The following is a 9,233-nucleotide window of genomic DNA, read 5'->3' on the forward strand; positions in this document are numbered from 1 at the left end:
CAGGGCTACCTCCCCAGCAAGACCGGGAACAGAGTAGGGTGAGAGTAGCTCGGAGATCCAGACAAGGGTAAGGCGGCATCAGGACGAAGAATGACTTTCAGGTTTCTGGTTTTGTGCAGCTGGATAGATTCTGGTGCGTTTTACTGAGAAAGGGAACTTAGAAGAGTCCAGCCTAAGAGGGGAAGTGGCAAGCTTACCTTTGCACACGTGAGCACGGGTGCCCTCTGGAAGATCCAGACAAAAGTGCTGAGAAGGCAGTTAAATAACAGGTGGATCTATGTATTCATGAACAGCTCTCTGGCCAAGGGAGACAACGTCCAAGAGGCAAGAATAGCCCTGCTCTGGGACTGGGTTGAGGGGTCCCCACTTACACTGTGGATCAAGTCCAAGGATATGCCTCTGTATCCAGGGATGTTAGTAATGATAGTAGTAAATGACATGATTCCATATTTAGTGTTAATATTATGACAGCTAGAATTTATCAAGTATCTATTACGTGTTAGGCATAGGATTATCTCATTTAGTCCAGACACAATCCTCTAAGGTGTGAACCATCAACATTATTCTCTCCATTTTAGAAAGGAACTTGAGTCGGAGAATTGAAGCAGTACAACGTCACAGATGGTAAGCACAGAAGCAGGACCCAACCCAAGTGTGTCAGACCTCCAGAGCTGAGATTGTACACCCTGACAGCAACCTGCTAGTAATAAACTCACAGGAGGGACTGGCAGTCTGGGCTCCGGGCAGAGTTCAGCCCAGCAGAGGCGGACTTGCACCATCTGAGTGAGGAAGGCAGTTGAGGGAAGCCAGAGCTGGGAACTTAGCAACAGTGACAGCCTTGGCATGGGGGGACATTTGGGCAGATAAGTTAGGCCTTTCGTTGCTGCTAGTATTATCTTGACACAAATTCCTCCATTTTAGTACACTTGGGATAATGTGGAGATATATAGGCAGAGCCTAATGATTAAGCTAAAATAAGTGTCTCCCTAAATCAGTGGTTATTAAATTTTATATGCTTAAGACTCCATAGGGAGGTTGTTAAAATTCTGATACTACAATCCCACCTCTAGAGACTCTGATTCAGTAGTTCTGAGGTCAGTGTTTTTACAAGCACCAGGTGACCTGGTCTGGATGGTATTCAGATCATACCTTGGAACCTTCTGGAAAAGCTTTCTCTTCTTGGCCTTTTATCAAAAACAGTTCCAGTGTCCCTGCTAATTCTCATGATGTCTTATCTATCTATGAAGAGGAAGGAAGTTTGCAATGACATGCAGCAACACTTACAGGAGGTAATAGCTACATCTCAGAATCTTTCACACTGCCTGTATCCCCGCTCACAGTAAAACACCATAAGGACCCTCTTCTCTACCACAAGGACCCTCCTCCCTATAGAGCAAAAAGATCTCTGGCATCTTCTGACAGGTTAAAAATGCTCAGAAATGATCAACAGTATTGGGGGAAATTTTTTCATTGATTCAAGAGAGAGAAATCTGAATTGATGACTTCAGTTTTTCAATAGCATAACCAGTTCTCTGACCCTAAAGATGAAGTGCCCAGAAACCAGAATTCCAAATGTCAATTCAATGACAGGCCCTCTTCCTGGTGGGTGGCAATGAGACAATCTGGGGTGGATGACAGGTACACAGTCCTTCCGTAGCTCTCAGGTGAACACATGACTGCATGGTGTGCTGACTCCCAGGTGTCTCTTCTGCTATTTGTCTGTGGGTTTTCCCCAGCTGGCATATATCGATTCCTTTTTTGTTGTTGTTGGCATATCATCACATAAGGTTGAAAACTTTGTACCTGAAAACACAGGTAACTTTATTTCATCTTTGTAACATGAATACCTATCCTAGTAGGTTCAAATACAAATTATGTCTACCAGTCTGCCCCCCACAAAATTCAAAGGTACAAACATACGAGGGCATTCAAAACTGAAAAGAAATAAGATGAGAGCACTGGCTTTAATTCTCCCAGTGACGGAGCCAGTACCAGTGATCACTTACTTGGCTAACCAGAACACAGGGTCTTATACACAGTGCTCCTCAATGGTTCTCAAACCAATGGATTGCAAAAGGAGTCAGCACCCAGAAACTCCTATAGCAATTTGACAATGACATGCCACCCAGGTGCACAATTAGTGGACTCATCTCCTTGAACAAGCTATGGATCAGTCGGGGTATGGAGCTCACCTAGTGAATTTCAGGTTGGGTGAGATGAACATCAGCACAAGTATGTGAAGGATCGGAAAAAACCAACTTGGTCCTGTGTCTCAGAGGGTTTGATACTAGGAGACATGACACCTAGCAACACCGTGAAATAGTGAGGCTTCATCAGGGGACCTAACTCTAGTCTCAGAATGTAAGGGCCCAAATTTCCATTATAGCAGGTGGCTTTCTCCAGCTGCCATTTCTCAAGTCCCATTTACATGATTTTATGTTCCAGAAGCAGTGTTGAATACTTACAAGAAAACTTGTACAACCTTGGTTTGAAGACTATGGGTGAAGATAGGAAATGGCCTTATGAACCAGAAAGCAAATTCCTGAACATCAAGCACAATCTTAGGCAGGAGAAGGAACCGACCCAGGACAGAAAACAAAAGCAGACCAAGATTAAGTGACAACTTTCACACCAGAAGTAAGCCAGAAGCGAAAAGGGCAAGCTATCCAAACATGCCTGCATCCTTGATGGAGTCATTCCCAGGAGCTATTCAACTTGTGAGAATTCTTTTCTTCACACTCACAACAGGGTTCAGAATGTGAGGCTTGGGGTCTGACTGAATCCCAGCTCCAACATTTACATGTGTGCCCTTGGGCAAATGATTTAACCCTGCTAAGACTCATTTTAACGAAGAAAATGAAAATTTTTTCTTAAATGATCGTAATAATAATGGTCAGTAGTATTAAAGAAATCACTAAATGTGAATTACTCTTCTAATAATTTATAATGTAATATTTCTTTTAATCATAACAGTACTGTGATAAAGGTATTATTATTATTATCGTCCATTTTCATAGCTGAGAAAACTGACTGTCTCGATTACTTTCAAGACCTGTAGTGCAAAGCAATTGTCTTTTATATTTGAAAAGCTAAAATGCATCATTTAGACTCTCAAAAGGCAACCTACATATATCATCTATATTTCTCATAAAACCACAAGTGAGAGCAATTACTAACTACTCCAAGCTCCCTTCTCTATGATGTTTCTTACTGCCTATTTTTTAAGTCCCTGGAGGAAGGGAGAAGATATATGTTTATACTTACAAATTCATAGAATATTACTAAAGGAGCACATGGGAAAGAGGGAATGGTGAGTGTATCCAGTAAGGATCAATACATTGCTGAGGAGAGAGGGAGGAAGAATTATTTTCCACTCTATATCCTTTTGAATCTTTTCTAATTTAAAACCATAGACACATATAATAATTTAAAATTCATTTAATTTTTAAAGAAAGAATGCTCAGGATGATTTGGTGTAATGTGAAAAATATTAGACAAAGATCCAAGAGATCCGGATTCTATCGCTTATGTACTATGAGATCATGGCGAGACACTTTATATCTTCTTGGATTTCACAGTTGTGAAATAAAGAAAATAATGCCTCCCAAACCACCTCATTGGGTTTATATGAGGGTCAAGTAAGATTACAGAGGCAAAGCTGCTTTCCAGAGGACAAAGCATTACACAAATGTAAGATATCCTTATTGTTATTGGAATCCATCCTCCTCAGTTGTTTTGGCTCCTAGAACACAGAAGATGGAAAAGTTTGGCTTAGAGAATCAGGAGTCATCTATTAGCAGAGTAAATGGTGCAGGTCAAACCTCTCTCTACTTTATAACGTGCTTCACTTCCCACTCCTCGATCCCCTCACCAAGCACAACAATAGCCTAGAGATGTGACAGGAAGAGCTAAGAGCAGGAAGCCAGCAAACAAGAGTCCATTGTGGAGTTGACCATCCATAGGAATCTCACCCAATAGTTTTACTTTTTGGACCTCAGACCTCTGGAGTTTGAGAGCATCTATTCACTGGGGATGCCTCAACATCTTAGCACTAATGACAACTACTACCGCTAAGTCGCTTCAGTCGTGTCCAACTCTGTGCGACCCCATAGACGGCAGCCCACCAGGCTCCCCTGTCCCTGGGATTCTCCAGGCAAGAACACTGGAGTGGGTTGCCATTTCCTTCCCCAATGCATGAAAGTGAAAAGTGAAAGTGAAGTCGCTCAGTCGTGTCCGACTCTTAGCGACCCCATGGACTGCAGCCTACCAGGCTCCTCCATCCACAGGATTCTCCAGGCAAGAGTACTGGAGTGGGGTGCCATTGCCTTCTCCGATTAATGACAACACTTTGACCTAAACATCACCTCCCCATATCCTACATCGATAGATGTGATGAATTCCAAATGGAGAAACATACCATTGCCAATCAGAAGAAAGGTGAAAGACCCAGCTCTAACTATCTGACCTCTCCAACCACCAAAGGAGGTTGTGCAAACAAGAGGAATTCCTCATCACAGATGGCCCTGTCATTAGATAGGACAACCCATGATGTCAGAGAGAAAAACACCAACCATGGAGCAGTTTTTGAACAATCTAAGGACTTCACACTTCTAGCACTGGAGCTGAATGCTATGGGCAGCCACCCTCAGCTCCACTAAACAGCCCTCTTAAGTCTCTCAAAAGTTCTTATTACATGAAGACATTTCTAAACATCATCTGAGAGGTTCTCCTTTCTAAAAACTCACATATAACAGCACTCTAAGAAGCTATTTCGCTTTTACCAGCTTTGCCTTGTCAGAGTAAACCATACTTAGTAAGCATTTATTGTGTATCAGACTCTTTCAGACATGTAATCTTGTTTATCCATTGAAACTTACCCCCAAAAAAGCATCAATTAACCCTGTTTTATAGTTAAGAAACCTGAGGTTCTGAGAGTCCTAACAGAATCTGTTCATAAATGTCCAGCTAAGTTCTGAATCCAGGTCCCAAAATACTAGATCCAGAGCTCCTTCTCCTTATTCTAATACCCCCAAATTAAACTGACCACAGAGTACTCTCCAACACTGAAACATTGTAAGTGAAATGTTTAGCTATACTATAGACAGAGCTAAATTTAAAGCAAAATTCGGACTGTAAATCAGATTGTCCAAGTTAAGGCATAAGCTTAAAATATATAAAGGCCTGACGCAGTGCAGGCAATGGTTAAACTTCACCTGAATTCTGTCACATCAGTGCCAGAGGAGATTGTGGCCCCTCTTTGGACCACTGTACACTGTTGTGCCAGTTGCACACTGCATAATAGTAAGCTTGGATGTAGCCCCCAGACATGTCAGTATACATCCTCAGCAACTGTCCACAGCACTTTACTTTCTCTTGGATATCACTTGCAATTGTGACTATAAAACATTAAAATGTAATCCTGTTTGGAAAGATGAACTCCCCAAATTCCAAATCCAGGAAGTTTAATTATTATTTAAAGGCCCAATATGAAAAAGAAAACCCCCCAAAAATTAGATTTTAACACTAATTTTAAGCCTGGAGATTATCTACAATTTTCTATACAGAGAAGAGTTGGAGGAGCCAAAGAACACGAGATGTGGAAATGATCACATCACTGTTTTATTCAGATGAACACAAGGCCAACACACCACTTTCCAAATAAACCATCCTCCTTGTCCCAGTCCTAGAGCTCCAAACCTCCCAAAATCAAGCCCTTTTACTTATTCTAACCACAGGATATGCAAAAGAGGTCAGGGAGTTATATCATTATTGTCACATCTTTGCATTTATCTTCTGAAATTCAGGGCCGAGGAACTGAACCAGAGCAATCCCAATTTCTCACTTTCTATTGTTGTAGAGGATACTATCTCCCATGAAGATTACAGGAAGTATCTAGACTGGAACCATCAGGGTTCTGTGGGCAAGCAGATGGCACACTTGAAATAAGATACTGTAAAGAACATTTACGTACAAAGCTACAGGTATAAGGGGAACCACAGGGCCAATACAGTAACATGAGGCTTATTAGTAGCCAAGGTGTTAGGCCTAAAGAGGAGAAAAAGAAGTTCCTAGAACCTAGAAGGAGAGAATGTATACAGGCCATATCTTGAGAAGAGCTGTGACTCATGGATGGATGGATATAGCAATCCAAGCAACCTAACAGCAGGGAACCTGGGAACGAATGCTGGTCCTCATTCATCCCTCTCCTCTGATCTGCTGGGACTCCATACTGAACAGACACAACTGGAAGCCAGAAGATAGAGATACCCTTCGTGTGAACCATGTGGTTGGTGTTCAGTCACTAAGTTGTGTCTGGCTCTTTGAGACTCCATGGACTGTAGCATACCAGGCTCTTCTGTCCTCCACTATCTCCCAGAGTTTGCTCAGATTCATGTCTATTCAGCCTGTGATGCTATCTAACCACCTCAATCTGTGTCGCCCCCTTCTCCTCGTGCCCTCAATCTTTCCCAGCATCAGGGTTTTTTCAATGAGTTGGCTCTTCACATCAGGTGGCCAAAGTCCTGGAGCTTCACCTTCAGCTTCATCATCAGTCCTTCCAATGAATATTCAAGGTTGATTTCCTTTAGGATTGACTGATTTGATCTCCTTGCTGTCCAAGGGACTCTTAAGAGTCTCCTCCAGCATCACTATTTAAAAGCATCAATTCTTTGGCTCTCAGCCTTCTTTATGATCCAACTCTCATATCCATACATGACTACTGAAAAAAACATAGCATTGACTATAAAAACCTTTGTTGGCAAAGTGATGTCTCTGCTTTTTAATACGCAGTGGGATCCATATGGATCAGCTTCTCAGAGCAGAGCCAGGTCAGGGTTAGGGGAGGGAGAAAATGGGGGAGAGAGATAAGGGGAGGTGGTAGGAACCAGGTGACTAAAAAAGGAAGTCTGAAGGAGGCGTAGGCCCACCCTCTCCCGACCCCTTGCAGGTGCGGCCCCACTGGGGTCCCCATTGTTTGCAGAGGCGGGGCAGTGCCCCCAGGGAGCAACCTGAGGGCCAGACGGCGGGGCTGGAAAGGGCAGCGCCCCCGCCAGTGTTTGGGAGGCTGCCCACGGAAGGCTGACACCCCCACGAGAGCTGTCCAGTCCTCTCGGCCCACGGGCTCGGACAGCTTTGGGTGGTGGAAGACTGGGAGCGAAGGAAAGAGGGTTTTCCTTGCCAGTGAATCGTGTAGAGTACACTGCCAGTCTCTTGTCTTCTCTTCACCATGGCTTCTTCTGATATCCAGGTGAAGAAACTGGAGAAGCCTTCCTCAGGCCAGGCTTTTGAGCTGACTCTCAGCCCTCAATCAAAAGAATCTGTCCCAGAATTTCCCCTTTCCCCTCCCAAGAAGGATCTTTCCCTGGAGGAAATTCAGAAGAAATTAGAAGCTGCAGAAGAAAGACGCAAGTCCCATGAAGCTGAGGTCTTGAAGCAGCTTGCTGAGAAAGGGGAGCCCGAGAAAGAAGTGCTTCAGAAAGCGATAGAGGACAACTTCAGTAAAATGGCGGAAGAGAAGCTGACCCACAAGATGGAAGCCAATAAAGAGAACAGAGAGGCACAGACGGCCACCAAGCTGAAGGACAAGCACGTTGAAGAAGTGAGGAAGAACAAAGAATCCAAAGACCCTGCTGATGAGACTGAAGCCGACTAACTTGTTCTGAGAACTTTCTCCCCCTCCCCTTCCTAAATATCCGAAGACTACTGGCCAGTGTCATTTTACTTTTGCCCTCCTGACAAATATTCTAGAAGCTGATGTAGGACTGTATAGGTAGATCCAGATGGTATGATGTTGTTTTAGGGGCTAAAGGGGAGAAATGAAAAGTGTTTTACTCTTTTTCTAAAGTGTTGAAGTCTTTCTAATGTAGCCATTTTTCTTGTTGCATCTTTTCTACTTCAGTACACCTGGTGTGCTGGGTTAATGGCTAATACTGCATTGGCTCCGTAAACATGTCTGTGAAATGAGTATGTAGTGGCTTCTTTCAAATTGTTAGATGCTGAATATCTGTTCGCTTTTAAATCCCAGTTCTGTCCCGATCTTACAGACGCTACTGTACTTGAATGGTTAATAAAACTGCACAGTGCTGTTGGTGGCAGTGGAAAAAAAAAAGAAGGAAGTCTGGCACAGCACCTGAACTATCTTTAGAATAAATGCACCTTAATAACATTTCCACCATGGTGTGATCACTCATCTAGAGCCAGACATCCTGGAATGTGAAGTCAAGTGGGCCTTAGGAAGCATCACTACGAACAAAGCTAGTGGAGGTGATGGAATTCCAGTTGAGCTATTTCAAACCCTAAAAGATGATGCTGTGAAAGTGCTGCACTCAATATGCCAGGAAATTTGGAAAACTCAGCAGTGGCCACAGGACTGGAAAAGGTCAGTTTTCATTCCAATCCCAAAGAAAGGCAATGCCAAAGAATGCTCAAACTACCACACAATTGCACTCATCTCACACGATAGTGAAGTAATGCTCAAAATTCTCCAAGCCAGGCTTCAGCAGTATGTGAACCGTGAACTTCCTGATGTTCAAGCTGGTTTTAGAAAAGGCAGAAGAACCAGAGATCAAATTACCAACATCTGCTGGATCATGGAAAAAGCAAGAGAGTTCCAGAAAAACATCTATTTCTGCTTTATTGACTATGCCAAAGCCTTTGACTGTGTGGATCACAATAAACTGTGGAAAATTCTGAAAGAGATGGGAATACCAGACTACCTAACCTGCCTCTTGAGAAACCTATATGCAGGTCAGGAAGCCAGAGTTAGAACTGGACATGGAACAACAGACTGGTTCCAAATAGGAAAAGGAGTATGTCAAGGCTGTATATTGTCACCCTGCTTATTTAACTTATATGCAGAGTACATCATGAGAAATGCTGGGCTGGAAGAAGCACAAGCTGAAATCAAAATTTCCAGGAGAAATATCAATAATCTCAGATATGCAGATGACACCACCCTTATGGCAGAAAGTGAAGAGGAACTCAAAAGCCTCTTGATGAAAATGAAAGAGGAGAGTGAAAAAGTTGGCTTAAAGCTCAACATTCAGAAAACAAAGATCATGGCATCTGGTCCCATCATTTCATGGGAAATAGATGGGGAAACAGTGGAAACAGTGTCAGACTTTATTTCTGGGGGCTCCAAATTCACTGCAGATGGTGATTGCAGCCATGAAATTAAAAGACACTTACTCCTTGGAAGGAAAGTTATGACCAACCTAGATAGCATATTAAAAACC

The 9,233-nt window shown here is 43.0% G+C and overlaps 1 pseudogene; it reads left to right on the forward strand.

The window, feature by feature from the left end:
- Window positions 1-7,116: 7,116 nt before the first annotated feature.
- On the forward strand, window positions 7,117-8,100 carry LOC539789 (stathmin-like pseudogene; annotated as a pseudogene).
- Window positions 8,101-9,233: the final 1,133 nt, after the last annotated feature.

The sequence above is a fragment of the Bos taurus genome, chromosome 20 (assembly GCF_002263795.3).
Source record: "Bos taurus isolate L1 Dominette 01449 registration number 42190680 breed Hereford chromosome 20, ARS-UCD2.0, whole genome shotgun sequence".
Classification (NCBI taxonomy): domain Eukaryota; kingdom Metazoa; phylum Chordata; class Mammalia; order Artiodactyla; family Bovidae; genus Bos; species Bos taurus.